This window comes from Ascaphus truei, chromosome 17 (assembly GCF_040206685.1).
Source record: "Ascaphus truei isolate aAscTru1 chromosome 17, aAscTru1.hap1, whole genome shotgun sequence".
Taxonomy (NCBI): domain Eukaryota; kingdom Metazoa; phylum Chordata; class Amphibia; order Anura; family Ascaphidae; genus Ascaphus; species Ascaphus truei.
Genome location: NC_134499.1, coordinates 12,589,590 through 12,608,263, shown reverse-complemented (window position 1 = coordinate 12,608,263; position 18,674 = coordinate 12,589,590). Strand labels below are relative to the sequence as shown.

The following is an 18,674-nucleotide window of genomic DNA, read 5'->3' as shown; positions in this document are numbered from 1 at the left end:
TTGCCCATCCCTGGTATAAACGATGTTAAAAGCATTGATAAATACAGCTCCTATCTGAGGATAATAACGGAAGGAGAAATTACAACGTATATAATTGAGTTTGCATTCAAAAGGTCCCCTTAAAATGAGTATATATATATTTCTGAGGGAAATTAGGAACTGAAGGACGATATGACAGCGGAGTTTGACATTAGGATCAAAGGGAAAGAAAGTTATTTCTAAACATAAATAAATAAAAGAATATGGCACACACACACACACACACGTTAAGGAAAATATGTATTTTATTGGTCCGATGTGTGTGTCTGTGTGTATATATATATATATATATATATATATATATATATATATATATATAGTATATAGGTTGCAGACGAGAGTGCCCTTTTTATTTACAATCTTCAGTAGCATAAATCAGGTGCTATACTTATAACCGGTTCAGGGCCAGATAAAGCATAATGTCGAGATGAAGCCAGCACACTGTTTGCTAATAAGTAAGAATAGATATGAGGTGCTCACCTCATCTTGACAGTATATATAATGTATACTGTGTGTATATATATAGATATATCTATATACTGTATATATATATATATATATATATATATATATATATATATATATATATATATATATATATATATATATATATATATGCAGCAGCAGGCACTTCAAAGGCTAGGGGTAAATAGGTGCTTGTTCAATAAGGATGAACAGTGAACATGGTGTCCCACCAGGAGACAAGATCAGCACTCAAGGATATAATGCAAAAGAAATTGTATTAAACACAAAAAACAGGCACAAACAGGACTGTTTGTGCCTGTTTTTTGTGTTTAATACAATTTCTTTTGCATTATATCCTTGAGTGCTGTTCTTGTCTCCTGATGGGACACCATGTTCACTATATATATATCTATATATCTATATATCTATCTGTATGTGTTTATACAAACAGACACACACAGACACATACACACACACACACACACACACACACATACCCATTGCAGGCCCTCTGGGCATCACAGCGATGGTACAGCCTGCAATGTACACCATGCAGTAAAGATCTTAATTATTTACAATAAGCACATACACGGATAAGACTATTACTGATATTTTGCGCTGGTAAATGTAGCCACGTCCCCATATACATCCTACTTATAATGCAGAACGCGGAGTAATCCTATCTCCTTAACATGAAGCGCCATTATAAAGCGCTGCCGAGCATGGTTACCCACTGCTAATCCTTTACCTTTAGACAACAGGGACGTCTCCTATAATTACAGCACTTATACCCTTAAACCCCATAACACACCGGCTCCCGTCCTTTGTTACACTGTGCCCCCCCTGCTAGAAAATGTGGGTTCTGAGACCCCCTAATTAATAAATCTTATTGCCTATCGCTAACAAACCTGTGTGAGTGATCCCAGCAGTATAGTGTCCTGAGCTCGTGGGGGATCAAACGCTTAATAAGGCCGCAAACTGCCTCCCAGTGTGTGCAGGCAGCATTGGGGGTATAGCGGTCACTCACTGCGGGAGCTTCCAAAGTCACGTCCCACAATGCCTTGCTGCTGTGGATGCAAAGCATTGTGGGGAGCAAGTTTGGAAGGTCCCAAGGGTGCTACGGTGCAGTTTCAGTCCTTAATAAGTGCGCAGTCCCCACACGGGGTCAAGAGACCACTATACATGGGATCTGCAATGACATTATTTTGAGGGCGAACCCCTTAGAGACACCTCACAGACCCCTAGGGGCTCACAATGCACTTGTAGAGCATCACTGCCCTAATACAATGTAAGATACACACTCCACACGAAACCAACATGGTAGTCCTGGCAAGGGTTCGTACTGCGAATGTGCGCGGGGCATTATACAATGCCGAGGGATTAATTTCCCAACGTACATAAGCTGCCTTTATAAAAGGAGATTTCAGACAAGCATATTAGAGGAAGGTAAACATTATTAAAAGCCGTTAGTTGTGAATCATAAGAGGATTTCTCATAATTGAATGTAACAGTTGGTTTAGCAGATAAGGCGTATGTGCTGATGGCTAACGGATTGTACATGGCTATCTCTCACTATCAGTGCGGCGTGGCTTGATAGCTATCAATTAGGCCACCACTGTTCAGACAGGCCTGGGACATTTATTGAAATAGTGTGCAACTGTCCCACGCGCACACCTCTGTCCCACGTGCACACCTCTGTCCCACGCGCACACCTCTGTCCCGCGCGCACACCTCTGTCCCGCGCGCACACCTGTCCCACGCGCACACCTCTGTCCCACGCGCACACCTCTGTCCCACGCGCACACCTCTGTCCCACGCGCACACCTCTGTCCCACGCGCACACCTCTGTCCCACGCGCACACCTCTGTCCCACGCGCACACCTCTGTCCCACGCGCACACCTCCTGTCCCACGCGCACACCTCTGTCCCACGCGCACACCTGTCCCACGCGCACACCTCTGTCCCACGCGCACACCTCCTGTCCCACGCGCACACCTCTGTCCCACGCGCACACCTCTGTCCCACGCGCACACCTCTGTCCCACGCGCACACCTTCTGTCCCACGCGCACACCTCCTGTCCCACGCGCACACCTCTGTCCCACGCGCACACCTCTGTCCCACGCGCACACCTCTGTCCCACGCGCACACCTCTGTCCCACGCGCACACCTCTGTCCCACGCGCACACCTCTGTCCCACGCGCACACCTCCTGTCCCACGCGCACACCTCTGTCCCACGCGCACACCTCCTGTCCCACGTGCACACTTCTGTCCCACGCGCACACCTCCTGTCCCACGTGCACACCTGTCCCACGCGCACACCTCTGTCCCACGCGCACACCTCTGTCCCACGCGCACACCTCTGTCCCACGCGCACACCTCTGTCCCACGCGCACACTCCTGTCCCACGCGCACACTCCTGTCCCACGCGCACACCTCTGTCCCACGCGCACACCTCTGTCCCACGCGCACACCTCCTGTCCCACGTGCACACCTCTGTCCCACGTGCACACCTCCTGTCCCACGCGCACACCTCTGTCCCACGCGCACACCTCCTGTCCCACGTGCACACTTCTGTCCCACGCGCACACCTCTGTCCCACGCGCACACCTCTGTCCCACGCGCACACCTCTGTCCCACGCGCACACCTCTGTCCCACGCGCACACTCCTGTCCCACGCGCACACCTCTGTCCCACGCGCACACCTCTGTCCCACGCGCACACTCCTGTCCCACGCACACACCTCTGTCCCACGCGCACACCTCTGTCCCACGCGCACACCTCTGTCCCACGCGCACACCTCCTGTCCCAAGCGCACACCTCTGTCCCACGCGCACACCTCTGTCCCACGCGCACACCTCTGTCCCACGCGCACACCTCTGTCCCACGCGCACACCTCTGTCCCACGCGCACACCTCTGTCCCACGCGCACACCTCTGTCCCACGCGCACACCTCTGTCCCACACGCACACCTCTGTCCCACGTGCACACCTCCTGTCCCACGCGCACACCTCTGTCCCACGCGCACACCTCTGTCCCACGCGCACACCTCTGTCCCACGCGCACACCTCTGTCCCACGCGCACACCTCTGTCCCACGCGCACACCTCTGTCCCACGCGCACACCTCCTGTCCCACGCGCACACCTCCTGTCCCACGCGCACACCCTCTGTCCCACGCGCACACCTCCTGTCCCACGCGCACACCTCTGTCCCGCGCGCACACCTCCTGTCCCACGCGCACACCTCTGTCCCACGCGCACACCTCTGTCCCACGCGCACACCTCCTGTCCCACTCGCACACCTCCTGTCCCACGCGCACACCTCTGTCCCACGCGCACACCTCTGTCCCGCGCGCACACCTCCTGTCCCACGCGCACACCTCTGTCCCACGCGCACACCTCTGTCCCACGCGCACACCTCTGTCCCACGCGCACACCTCCTGTCCCACGCGCACACCTCTGTCCCACGCGCACACCTCCTGTCCCACGCGCACACCTCCTGTCCCACGCGCACACCTCCTGTCCCACGCGCACACCTCCTGTCCCACGCGCACACCTCCTGTCCCACGCGCACACCTCCTGTCCCACGCGCACACCTCTGTCCCACGCGCACACCTCTGTCCCACGCGCACACTTCTGTCCCACGCGCACACCTCCTGTCCCACGCGCACACCTTCTGTCCCACGCGCACACCTCTGTCCCACGCGCACACCTCTGTCCCACGCGCACACCTCCTGTCCCACGCGCACACCTCTGTCCCACGCGCACACCTTCTGTCCCATGCGCACACCTCTGTCCCACGCGCACACCTCTGTCCCACGCGCACACCTCTGTCCCACGCGCACACCTCTGTCCCACGCGCACACCTCTGTCCCACGCGCACACCTCTGTCCCACGCGCACACCTCCTGTCCCACGCGCACACCTCCCACGCGCACACTCCTATCCCACGCGCACACCTCTGTCCCACGCGCACACCTCTGTCCCACGCGCACACCTCTGTCCCACGCGCACACCTCCTGTCCCACGCGCACACCTCTGTCCCACGCGCACACCTCCTGTCCCATGCGCACACGCACAAGCGGGGTAAGTGGAGCGTACACCTTGCACGAGACACAGGCTAAAAATGTACCTTCTGTTCCACGGGTGCAGAGACATGAAAAGACTCACTCTAAATGAGATCAGCCGCAAAAAATAGAGGTAATGTGCTTCAATGCAGAATAGCACAAGTCTTGGTTAATGGTGTGTGTATATCTATATATCTATATATACACATGTACATTTATATATATATATATAAATACATATATATATGTATGTATGTGTCTCTCTCATATATATATATATATATATATATATATATATATATATATATATATATATATATATACACACACACACAGACACACACACAAAATCAAAAACGAATAGATGATACCGTTCTGTGTGTGTGTATATATATATATACACACATATGTAGAGATATATAGATATAGACACACACACAGGTGTGTGTGTGTGTGTGTGTGTGTGTGTGTAAGAAGAACAACAATTGAGACCCCTTTAACCTCTTTGCTGCCAGAATAGGCTTCAATCTCTTCGCAGGCCCCCAAGCACCAAAAGGATTAAAACCGACGCCGGTCTCTTTAAACAAAACCAACCGTCCAGGTCATTAACTAAAAAGCAGCGGTACTCTGCGTCAGCATGGCCCACCTCGCTTCAGGCACTGCAGGTACTGCCAGTAACAGGTGCAGAGGATCACGGGGGCTTCACCCTACCCACCATCAAAAGTGATGGCGCTGGCCGACAGAACTTACAATCAGAACTCCCCCCTCCCCCACCAAATCGCCAGGATAATAAGCAGGAGGAACCAATAAAAGGGAATATAATCCTATTGCCAGCACCGTTATTCCCAGCCTCCCACACAGCCATGCTGCTTTACTAGGACTATGGGATGAAGCAACAGCTACTGTGTTACAGATACATGCGTCCTGGCTGGCAGATGTAACACAGCCCATCGTTACACCACCTTTCACACACACAATGACATTTATACGCAGACGTGACTTCCAATATCTGACCATTGTGATCGCTGGTACTTGGCATATACAGGTAGACAAAGATGACAGTTGTTTTGTCGTCTACCTACCTTGGGTTGTAGACACAGATCCTTTGGTCTGATGGGTTAGAGCCCTGTACATGATGGGATTATGCTGTCTTCGCTTCTACCTCGCATATCCACATAGGAGAAAGAGATGCGGAAATAAAAAAAAAAAATGGAGAAGAGGGTTGGGGTCGGGGGGGCGATTGGGGTTGGGGATGAGGAGGGGGCAGAGAATAAATCAGGTGTACAATCCCCTTTGTGCGATAGAGAAAATCCTTCTTGGCTTTGAGCAGCGGAGATGCAGAAATCAAATGGATAAAAGCAGGGTGTTTCTTCAGGGGGGAGAGGGAAAAAAAGCACAATGCAGGGTTGCAAAGCGAAGACGTTCTTGTTGTGCACAGATCTTGTTGGCTGGTAAAGGTTGCTGGTGAATTTGGATGAGTCTGTGTGGCTTATTTCATTCTTAGCAGTGCTGTTGCTATCTGCAGTGTAATGCTTTGCCTTAGAACGAGCCTCTTCCTACGGGAGAGAGAGAGAGAGAGAGAAACATGAAATCAATATTTTATTAGAGAGAGAGAGAAAAAAAAAGGGGGGAAGCTGACATCCAAATACAGAGATTTCTCAGCGTCTGGACTCCCCCCCAAAAAAGGTTCCCACAGCACTGGTAAATGGGTGGTAGATGTCTGTGCATAATTAATAGGAGAGGTCCAGCTACAGCATCCTTAGAATAAGCAGAAGGGCTACAGGGAAAAAAGGCAGTAAAATTAGCATCATCTAGGAGAGTGGAAGAGGGACACTGAGCAAGAGGAAATGCTCCCCCCTCCTCTACAGACCACACACACACATGTAGCTATTTTAATTGCCACAATCATCACCAGCAACACCATTAATCCTGCTTAGATACTGTACAAGAGACCTATAACAGGTGCACTTAGAAACAACATGTCTATGGTATCCATCAAGTATTATAATATGTAGACAGAGATAGATAGATTATAGATAGACAGATGATACCGTTTATCAGTATGTAGTATTATGTAGTGTATATATATATATATATATATATATATATATATATATATATATATATATATATATGCACATACATCTATATATGTGTCTCTATATAGATACATTTGTAAGCAGTCATAGATGAAAATAAATAGTATATACTTTAATATTGGAAGCCTAAATATGTGTGCCTATGATTCTAACCTATTGAATATAATCATACTGTATATCCCCACTTTAAAAAGACCCCACTAATAGGCATCTATTGTTGAAATGTGCAATATATATATATATATATATATATATATATATATATATATATATATATATATATATATATACATACATACATACATACATACATACATACATACATACATACATACATACATACACACACACACATAGTTCGTGTTAACCCATTAAATGATAGTGAGGATTGCAACAGGGGGCTGTGAGTGGATGTGGAGGGGGGGGGTCTTTAGATTGCATACCTGCCAATTGCAATGGAATGGCTCTTTACTTTTGTAGCCCTGCAGTTTTGGATGCTCACTGGTAGACTTTAACCATTACTCTCTACACATTCTTCTGCAATAGAAAATCGCACATCCTCTAGCAGAGGTCCCTATCCTGGGGACACACACACAATACATGTTACAAAAATAAATAATAATGATGGCATTTAGTTGCTGGGGCTTTTTAATGGGGACAGGGGGTGGGGGGAGGTTAAAGGAATAAATGTTAAAATGGGTACTTACTGTACAGTCATGTCAGTCAATTCCAGATCTGTAGCTGCTGAGATCTGGTTTATAATTCCCATGCACACTACACACACACACTGAAGGGATCTGTGAAAAATGAAGAATTCCCTGCTAAGAATCTCTTTGCTATGAGATGTGCTCAAGCTGATTGGAAGCTCAAATGTGATGGGGGAGAGGTTTCCCCCTATGGGCGGCTGGGGGAACTACCGGAAAGTGTTCTAAAGTGGCAGTCCCCCCAAGGCGACCCAAATTATGTATATTGCTCAAACACATACAGAACCTGTTGGCACATCCGGATCTCTTGGTTTGCACAATCTTTCCATTTCAAATAACCAGTTTGCAAACTAGCATGAAGAATTGTGTTCATTGAAATGAGCAGGTCCCCCTACTTGTCCCCCCCCCCCCCCCCCACACACCATAGGAGCCAAAATACGCTATTTTCACCTCCGGGGTCTGCCTGGTTCCAGAGATGCTTACTGGCGAAATTAACGAGTTTATATCTCTCTCCAGGGGAAACAAAATGTCTGCCAAATCTCAGGCCAATCATCAGCTGCTGCTTCCTATTGGTCAGCAATTTAAATCCCCTTTAAAAATCAAGAAGGGATATCATTAACTTCACCAGCAAGTATATTTGGATCTTGGAGGTCCCAAGAGCTGGAAATAGTGGGATTCAGCTCAGGAAGAGCCCTCACCCTCCCCTGGTTCCAATCCTGTTAAGAATAAGAAGGTTTGTTAGGCTGGATTGCCCCTTCAATTGCCCCACCCAGGATACTGATTGTCCTGCATGCTGCAAAAAAACTCAGACCCTGTTTGATCCGTGGCTTGTGGTTTTCTGGTGACGCAGTGCCACGTCGGCAGCAAAGGCAGAGAGGGTTATTCCTTAAACTGAGATAGTGCCAATAGGGACACTATCACATGGAAAACCCTCTCCCGATCGGAATAACCCCCTAAGTGGGACTGCACTTTTACAGCCCCCCAGCCAAAGGGTCAGTCCACCTGAGGGCCAAAGTAAATGAATAATCAGGACAATGTTTGCGGCCGTAGAACAGATTGAATCGGACGTTCAGGCAATCTTCTGAAAAAATTATATATTTCTTTATTTCATCTGAATAAAGATATTTGAAACAGGCATGGGGAGGGAAAACATGCTCACAGGAAGTGCTGAAGTCCCTACGCGTTTCGCAACATCGGCACAGTTGTTTTAAAACAGCAACAAAAATAGACACGTTTATGTATTTTCAGCCAATGTTTTTAAATGTTACTGTCCCTATAGTAACACTATGCTCTGTAGGGTTGTTACTTTGTTTTATATATATAATCTCTTTGGTGATAAGACTGTCTGTAAACTTTTGTATATATAGAAAGATCTATTCAGACTTTTTTTCTGTTTAAATTAATGTTGCTGCCATCATTAAAGAGATAAGGGGGGTGACCAAACATTACCACGCAGAATTAGAATTACAGAGAGCCAAAGAAAATAGAAACCTATTCATTTTTACACAGGAAACAAGAGAGCAAGGATTTGACTAAAATAAGGATTTCATCTTTCTAAGGATATTCTTTTGCACTGTTATGGAGTGGCTCAGCGAGTACAGACACGGACTCTGATAACACTGACACTGAGTGGGAATCAGGGGAACCTGGTTCAATTCCCGGTGTCGGCTCCTTGTGACCCTGGGTAAGTCACTTTATCACCCTGTGCCTCAGCCTGTGGCCCCGCTAGCGCTGACTCAGCGCTGACTCATGGTTGAGAGCGGTGACGTCACAAGCTCTCCAAGCCTCGGCGCCGGGTGTCCTGGCTATTTCGGAAGCGCGCGCGGGGGAGCGTTGTGGGCAAGTTGAGCACGCTCGAAAGTTCATTTTTTTTTTGTTTACCCAAGTGCCAAGCGTGGGTGAACGTGCGTGCTCGCGCACCGCGTGAGCGGGGACTTACATATATAGATATATGTAAGTAAAAGCGGCAAGCGCCGCCCATTCAGTGCGCTCAGCACTAGCGGGGCCGCAGCCTCAGGCACCAAAATCATAGATTGTAAACTCATCTGGACAGGGAAATTCTATGTACAGTGCTGTGTACACTGTCAGCGTTCTACAAGGGGGGGGGGGACCTATTACTGTGGGATAAACCCTTTCAGGATAAGCTGTGAATGACCTGTTACATTACCATGTACCATTATTATGGCCCACGATGAAGCCTATTGGTGAAACGTACGTCGGGTACGTGTGACGTCAGCTAGCCAGCGACGTCTGCTGATTCGGAGAGGCAAGGGAGTCCTATGAGTCTGAGCGTTTCGGAGACTGTAGCCGTGGACAGCAAGAACGCTCAGACACTTGCTAAACTACACCCTTAGATATTTAACAGATACTATTCACAGTATAATGAAGGATCCTTGTTTGAACCCTGCAAACAGCTTTATACAGCTGGATACTGGTTAAAGCGCCTCAGAGCCAACTTCTATCTGATGTGCAGTTCCCAGCATTATCTAACTAAGCATTGAATCATCACATGCTTAGTGGTGGAGGGGTGACTATACCCACCCACCTAAAGAGTCTAGGCTGTGCTTCATAGACCTTTTGAAACAACACTCTATCAGTTGGTTACTTACCAAACATTTTGCAGAGCAATTTCAATTTGGCCAACTCCTGGCATTCCGCTGTGTTATTTAGTATTTCTGTGAGAGGTGTAATGTTTATGAGAAGCCACTAATATAAGGGTCTCTAGCAATTTAGGGAATTCCTTTTCCTTTGTAGGACAACTGTAATACGAACACACACAACAATATTTTTGTGGGTAGATGTTTATCATATTATCTTCCAAGTGTTCCATTAATTAACAGTTACCCTTGTCAATTACTGTACACTCTGAATCATTATATGTTCACGTGTTTGTTTTGTTTGTCCATAATCCCTTACACTTTATTTTAATTACGCTAATAAAATCGCGTTTTAATTTAGGTGTTAACTGTACCACAACCAAAGGGGATACTTTTGTTGCCTCACCTTGTCATGAATTATCCGCCTGTTTATCCTCCCGGATATCTGGGTGTCAGGACTGATAAACGGACAAGTAATGAGCACAGGTGTCTCAGGCTCGGAGCTTGGACTGAAACAAGAAAACTCCCACTGGGGATCCCCCCCCCACCCCCAAAAAAAGAGGAGTCTTTAAATCAGAAGTGGCCAACTCCAGTCCTCAAGGGCCCACCACCAGGTCAGATTTTAAGGATATCCCTGCTTCAGCACAGGTGGCTCAATCATTGACGGCACCACCCGTGCTGAAGCAGGGCTAGCCCTAATACCTGGCCTGGTGGTGGCCCTTGAGGACTGGAGTTGGCCTCCCCTGGTTTAAAGGGGCAGACGCACATAGCCAGCCGGTTGCATTTCATAGGGGGGTCGCTGAATGGGGGAAGGGTTTTCTTTCCCTAAGTCCCGCCCTTGACGGGATATCGGGGGGGAGTAACCGTCGCTGCAGCGTTTTGCACAGATTATTGGTTTGAACTTTTAAGGGCCCTCCAGGTGGCGTTATTGTGACCGTTACGTCATCTCTTTTGCGATCAGACTTTAAACTGATATACGTGATTTATTCAAACCTTATTCCTTTTGCTGTTTTGTCTCTATAATAATTCCCAGAGAGATTAGGTACAGATCGTAAAACCACTTCAAATCATTTGGTTAGTATGGTCACTGGAGACACTAAAAAATATTTGAAATGGTCTGAATTGTTTACAAGACGTGCCAATCCCCTGTATTTCGCCTATTAAACATGCCACTGCCATTAGTTCTCTTTGGTCCTAGGATGCAGGGGCGCAGAAATGTTCTGTGCTGCGCCCCCCCTGCCTGCCAGCCCCTATACTCACGCCCCACCCTGACCCAATATCCAGCGTCAAATGACGCGCGGGGTCACGTGGTGGCCCCCGTTGCGACCCCCGTGGTGTCATTTGACGCGCATTGCTATGGCGCTGCGTACGTCACATGACCCTGCTGCGTAATTTGATGCCGCGTTGCCATGCGACGAGGAAAGGTAGTTGAAGTCTTCGCCTCCCCCAAAATAATCTTGCGCCCCCCACTTTGCGCACCCCTGCTATGATGGACTGACCCTTTAATATTCCTGAGTTAGTTTGGGTACTACTTGTAAGGCTGAGTCCATAGAAGCAGCGCTGAGACGTGCGGACGCTCCGCGATGAGCCCCGTCATCCTCAATGAGGATGTCTTACAAGGGGGCTCCCGCGAGCGTCCGCGGGCGTGCTGAGGCGCTGGGATTTTCAGCCGACAGCAGAACCTGTTTCTGAGCGCGCTGTCGGCTGAAAACCTCCAATCAGAGCGAAGCAGCATCAACGCCATGGCGCCGTGACGTCGGCGCTTCGCGGGCTATTGGGCCAGTGACGTCAGTGTCCCGCCTCCCGATAGCGAATGCTGGCTCGTCTGCTAGTTCATGCAATCGCTCCTGATTGCGCAGACGAGCCTCAGCATCCGCACGGCTCAGCGCGGCTCCCTCCTCTATGGACGCAGCCTAAGCAGTGGGAGTAGGCAGTGGTATGTTTGTCGGACTATAGCTAAAGTCCCCTGCTGCACATGGCTGCAGGACTCTGGAGTCATCTTATCCATTGCAGACTTGAAACTGGCAATCAATCGATAATGGGGCGACAGGGGGAAGGAGGGACAACTGGGACTCCTGTACCCCGGTGGAAGGCTCCACTGGACACCCTCCATAGGTCTTTAACAGGCCCCCTCAATCCTCTACGGAAGCAGGTAGGCAGTGGGTACACTCAAGCTCATCCCCTCTCTCTCTCTACCCCCATCTCTCTCCCATTCTGTCTCCTCCTCCCTGTCTCTCTTCTCCCTTCTGTCTCCTCCCCCTCTGTCTCCCCTCCCCCCCCACCTTCTCTCCATCCCTTCTGTCTCTCCCTCTCCCCGTCCTTTCTCCCCTCCCTCCTCTTTCCCCGTCTCCCTCCCTTCTCTTCCCCCGTCTCCCCTCTTTCTCCTCTCTTCTTCCCCATCTCTCCCATCTTTCTCTATCTCACCCACTCTTCCCCTTTTGTTTCTCCCCCCTCCTCTCTTTCCTCCTTCCCCTTTCTATCCCCTCTCTTTTGCCCCTCATTCGCTCTCTCCCCCCTTCTCCCCTCTCTCTCCCCCCTCACTCTCTCTCGCCCCTCCTCCCTTCTCTCCCCCTCTAAACCCCTCTTGTCTCTCTCCCTCTCCTTCCCCCCTTCTCTCTCCTCTTTCTTCTCCCCTCCCTTCCCACCTTTCTTTACCCCTTTCCCCCGCGTCTCACCCCCTTTCTCTCCTTCTCCACCTTCTCTCTCTCTCTCCCCGTCTCTCACCTTCCCTACCTTCTCTCTCTTTCTCCCCCCCCCTCACTCTCCCCACCTCTCCCTCCTCCCACCCCTTTCTTTACCCCCTCTCCTTCCCCACTTTCCTTTTCTCTCTCTCTCCTCTATCCCTCCCACCGCTCTGCTTCCCCACTTTCCCTCTCTCTCCTCACTCCCTCACCCTCCCTACACTCATGTCCCCTTCTTTCTCCCCTACTCTCCCCCTCCCTATCTTAGACGCTCACCTCTCCTCCTTCCTCTCTTACACTCCCACCTCTCTCCCCTCCCTCTCTTAGATTCCCACGGCCTACACTCTTCCCCCCAGGAAATGTCCGGAAGGCCTCCAGCTCAGCGGGCAACCAATCACTTACTGCACCGACACACTTTATTCGAGCAAATACCCGGTATGTACCTGGCAGATACCTGGAATGCGCCGCTCCTCACCTCTGACAAGCCCCGTTGCATTTGCCTTCCCAGCCTGGGTTCATGCCTGGCTGATGGGCGGCTGATCTGTTAAATGATAATGATTAGGATTTAATAGGCTGCAATGCTTCGCGTGTCTACCAGATGGCATAAATTCATGAATTGTAATGCAGTATATATATATATACTGTGCAGTATTGCAGCCAGCGGGAATAAAATGCTTCAATCCCTGCTTGGAAAATAACTCAATGCACTCGGGCAGAAAACAGTCACAAACCTCAATACACCCGGGTATACCCGAATTCGTGGGACTAGCCAAGCTCGAATAAAGTGTGTCGCCAGTGTACCTCCTTGCAAAGCAAGGGCCAATCAGCACCAAGAAACCAGCGGCCTCGCCGAGAGGAAACAACCAATCAGAGGCAGAGCAGGTAAAAACAAGAGAAAAAATGCCAAAGTAAAAATGAACTGCCAGGTGCACACTCCTAGCGCCCCCTTAGTATGCATGCAACGTTTCGGGTCTGTAGGTTTCATGGTCTTGCTGCTATGGCTCTAACAGACAGACCCGGGCTTTTTTATTATTATTATAGACTACCACAAATAATTCAGCTTCAAATAAAGAATGATGATAGAAAAGGCATTGATCCCCTCCCCAAAAAGTATCCCATCCCCACCCATTTTATTTATAGAACTACTACAGCTCAACCCCCTTATAACGCTGTGCTCGGGGTCCAAAGAATCACATTGCGATATAAGCGGATCGCATTAGAGATAATGTACAATTGTGTGCATTGTACAATAAAGTATATAAGATGCCAATAATCGTGTTGTAAAGTATTCAGAAATACGAAAATTGGGAGCCGCGCTTGCACGCGTTATAAGCGGATTCGCGTTGTAACGGATTGCGATATAACGGGGTTGAGCTGTATATGGAATTTCTTATTCATCAACTAAAAACAGCTGCCGCAACTCACAATAAAGTGCTGGCACTCCGTGCCCTGCGAGATCAGTGGCTGATTTACAATTTTGCCGCCAATTGGCACTTACTTTTTTGCCGCTGTCACGGGAGACCAGACCTTTTAACACCTTTACCCCCGGGATCGCTATCACCAGACAGAACTCAGTAGTTGAATAAATGAAAGTTTATTCTGGCGAGCCAGCGGACACACAAAATACACAATCGCAAGGCAACACTCACTAACTGGGGGTCTGCCGGGGACAAGAGTCTGACCCCCACTAGGTGCCGGGGCCTGCTTCAGTAGGCTTTCTCTGAGCGTCTTCTTCCCCCTAGATCAATCAGAGGCCACCTGTGCTGCAGCTGGGATATCCTGAAAACCTGACCTGTTGGGGGGGCTTGAGGACTGGAGTTGAGCCCCCCCTGGTCTAGGCCATGGTCACACATCCAACGAATCACTGTGTTCCCGGAGATACCGGCATTCATCAATAATTATAGGTTCGATATCTTATGAATAGTTTTTATTTTTTGGAAGATTAGCAGAGTGTTCTCTGACTTCTCTTTGATCTAATGCCGTCATTTCAAAGAGTAGCGATTTTTTTTATAGCGGATTTTCGTTTTTTCTATATATAAAAAAAAAAAAAGGTCTTCATTGGGAATCGGTCCTATATATTTGCTGCTCCCAAATATTGCCACTGGATGCCCAGATCTATTGAGAAATCCGCCACTGCTGGAGATCCCCCATTAAAGTAGCCCTGGACGTAGAAATATTTGCTGATTAATGATGTCTTTCTGTCCTCTATGTAGACTCACGTGGGTCTGACACAGTGATAGTGACTGGATAATAGCACTCTGACAAGACAACCTGTAATCCCTTCTCGGTCTATTCCTGCCTAGGGGTTAATTCTATATAGTCTGGACGTTTTTCGGACAGAAACCCCCATTGAGTTCAAAAAGGATTTTGGACCAGAAACAGCCTCTTCAGCAGTTCTAGAATTACCCCCTTAAACCTCCCTCACTAAAAGTCCTTGAGGTCTACAGACAGCAAATTTTCCGTGATTATCATAAAAATGGATGAATAAATATTGCCACACTAGAAGTCCCAGCCTAACAAAGCCTAGAAAAGGCTGAGCCGGAACAAACAGCCATATTCATTTAAGAGCGTCCGAATAACTCGCTCGCTTTGTAGATCTCCGCTGTATATGTGCTACTGCTGGACACATAACAAGAGAATCATTTGGGTTCTAGGTTCATCTACTTCTTTCTTGACTAAATGTTAAACTCGATGGAAGTTTTTATAAACCAGAGTACCGCATTAGTTATGGTTCCCCACAGAGTAACGGAAAGTGGCTTATTCTATATCTACCGAAGCAAGTAATGGCCATTTTGGCCCATTTGGGTTCTTTGTGGATTAAAGACATAATAATATATTTTTAGTGCATTGTTTCTTTTTAATAATAATTCATTGAGGTTTTAAGAAAATACCAAATAAAAGTAAATAGGATACAAATAAACATGAATACTATTTAAAATATATATGTAAATGGTTATCAATAAACTGTTCTATTGCTGTGAAAATATTAGGTAAGACAGTCACTGCACTAGTTAATAATTTAATGACAATATACAAGATTTTGTTGTCATTAATTACAATGGCATTGTAAAATATATATAAAAAGTGTATTATGGACCAATTTGTCTATATATACTGAGTAGGTGAAATGCAAATTCCAGCAGTTATTGAAAGGTTCAGATGTTGCATTATATATAAAATAGTAGTAAAATAAAACAGCTTACTACAGTAATAAAATTGACTTCTCTGGAGCGATTTCGCAACCAGTAAAGTGCCATTGTTTCTTCGAGTCCTTTTTAAGTGGGAACTCAGTACTTCTTTGGTCACCTATTGATCAGTCCCTCTTTGAACCAAAGTGAACCAATGGCAGTGATCTGTTTAACATGTCATATGGTAGCGTTTCCAAACCTCGCTAGTGGGCAGGGTGTCTTTATACAACCTTCTCCCAATCTCTTTTACTGATATAACTGTCAATTCTGCAGTCTCCAGGTCCTGTTTCCCTGTGTTGGTAAAGTAATTATGATGCCTTCCTTAGTCAAACAGATAAACGTAGATTTAGATGACAGCTACTTATCCTATGTGTGTATTTTGCAGGGCACAGCTTGCGCTTCTCACTCTTATGACTGATTATCGAGTATGAGGGACTCTCGATTAATAGCTGCAGGCACCAAATTTGAAGTTATTTATTGCTTGTGTAACGGATTTTCTGGCCTAGCCTGAAACCCCACCCAAACTCACATTGGCCCCTGTGGTCTAACCAGTCCCCATTACAGTGTAGTGTCTGGTGGTGCACCTGTTGGCAACAGGACTCCTGAGTCTCCCGCATGATGTTGTGTGGGGATTGCCAACCCAGACAGGCAGCTGAGGTATTGTACTTGAGTCCTACCTATATCCAGTGCAGCGCCTCCACCTCATCAGGATCTCTGCGTCCGCAGGAAGATGTGACTGATGAGGAACTCCTCTGTGGTGCCTTCCCCTGCTGAGTAATTCCAGACTCACACAGTGAAGTGTCTTTATTCAAGGTCATCTTTATTGCTTGATGTGGGCTAGCTGCCCCTCGCAGTAAGTCTCTTAGCCGCACATTGCGCCGTGTACTCCCTTCAAAGGTACACCCTCCCAATGGAGTAGGATCCCCTCTCCCCTCAGGGAGATCACCCCTGTGCCAGGTCCCTGGACACAGTATGGCGTATACAGCTTGGGGCTGAATGAATATAATAAGGCCACTAGTTACAGCACTAGTGGGCCTCCTGCTCCCAGGTCTCAACACAGACCTGCTCCTTACTCCAACACACACTCCACTAACTTTTGAACAGTGCAGTGCCTTATATCTCCAGGGGGCGGGCACATCTCTGATGTCACTAATGGTGGACTCAGAGTATGTAGCCACTCCCATCCACACATAGGGCACCTCACCAGGGTGTGAGGGCAAACCTCCATGATTACTGCTGGCATCCCTGTTACTTACCAGGCCTTACTGCCAGCAGGAGAGATGACTGCAGTCCATTTTACAGCATGGCTACATTCTCCCCCTGGTGGATCCCAACGACCCGTCTGGGACCTAAATTTAGGTACCTTCTCCGAGAAGCACTGTAAAATGGAACACATTATTAACTTCACAGTAAGGGCATACATGATATCACATAAGCATTTCCCGTCCTGCAGGGCACTACTCTCGCAATACCTGTCCTGTTCTTCCTAGTAATAGTGACGTGAGTCGGGCTTCCTAACCTCCCGTCCCCCCATATCCAGGACTATGACATGGTACTCCCAAGGTAGCCCATTTTCTGGTCTGTACACTACTTTATGTTTGTAAATGTTCCACCCTATGCTCCACACCCGCATAAGATGTGCGATCCTCTCCTCTGCCTTACGCCCAGTGATTGCGCCACCCTTGTTAATCATGTACAACTCTATGGTTTCACGCAACCACCTATCCCTGTTGTCCTCAATTTCTTGCATGAGTGGCTCCGGGACATACGGGTATTCCAGGCCATGGGAATTTTTGTATTTCGTAATAATGGCCCGCTCCGCCCTACTCACACGAGTTAAGTCCGCATTGCCTGCCTTCCCAGGCAACAACCATGATAGGGGCTCTTCCGGTTCTACCGGATCTGTTAACCGACTGGGACCCATGGGTTCTATATTATTATGGTACATCTGGTACCACCGCTCCTGCATCTCTTTATTTCGCTCCTCCGCAGTAAACTCCCCACGAGCCCACCAGTAATCGACCACGTCCTCTCTCTCTAGTATGAACCGAGTACGGTCCATCCAGCCTACATAACCCTCAAATAAGGGGGCCCACCACCGGGTCTCCCTAAACTCTTCAGGGGCAGATTCTAGGGAATCTCCTTCCTCTTGTTCCCCCCAGGAGGACACCCCAGATGTTCCGGTTGATCGTGAATTAGGCCGCCCCACACGCTTGGGCCTACTCTCTAACGTTATGCTTACCACGCTAGGGCACCCACTAGAAATGGACACTTCCCGTGAATAACCCCCACCCAACGACCCGTCATCCGACGTGAACCCCCCCAGTCTTTCTCCAGTCCGCTCTTCGGAGGTACCTTGGGACCCTCCGGACAGTCCCAAATTGGACGAGGACCCCCGGGAAAAGGCGACAGGGACTGGGGCTTTAGCTAAGGCGTGGAGTTGGGCATAGGGGCGGGCTATGGGCATCGGCGGGGTTCCGACCCGCTCACTCTCACCACAATGTCCAGGGATACCGCTAGGGTTCTCCGCTGCTCGGGTCTCACCGCTCTCCTTCCTCACTGCCTGCCAGCTCCTCTTGGGACCAGGCGATCGGGAAGCGCTGCCCGATCCACGATAGGTAGTTGTCTCTCCAGCCGGTCTGCCACGCCCGCCGGAAGTGACGTCATCTGCAAGGCCGGATGTTCCGCCATCTTGGGATGGGCCCCCAAGCGGGACCTCTTCCTCCACCACGACATCCGGATGTTCCGCTTGGTTCTGCCGCCCCGCCTGAGCCTGGTAATGCCTTTCCTCCGCCGAGGTCACCGTCAGCATCAGGTAAGAACAAGGACTGCTCTT

The 18,674-nt window shown here is 48.6% G+C and overlaps 1 protein-coding gene and 1 long non-coding RNA gene across 2 annotated transcripts in view; one reads left to right on the top strand and one right to left on the bottom strand.

Annotated features, from left to right (window-relative positions):
* GRIN2B (glutamate ionotropic receptor NMDA type subunit 2B) overlaps positions 1-7,513 on the bottom strand; it is a 375,272-nt gene extending 367,759 nt beyond the window's left edge. Inside the window, exons 1-2 of the mRNA XM_075573972.1 lie at positions 7,376-7,513; positions 5,652-6,125 (exon numbers count right to left, since the gene is read on the bottom strand). The gene's annotated coding sequence lies outside the window, so the exon portion shown is untranslated. The remainder of the gene's footprint in view (positions 1-5,651; positions 6,126-7,375) is intronic.
* The window catches only part of LOC142467952 (uncharacterized), a 38,115-nt gene extending 25,063 nt beyond the window's left edge, over positions 1-13,052 (top strand). The window contains exons 2-3 of the long non-coding RNA XR_012788529.1: positions 11,983-12,121; positions 12,978-13,052. This is a non-coding gene — a long non-coding RNA (uncharacterized LOC142467952). The remainder of the gene's footprint in view (positions 1-11,982; positions 12,122-12,977) is intronic.
* Positions 13,053-18,674: the final 5,622 nt, after the last annotated feature.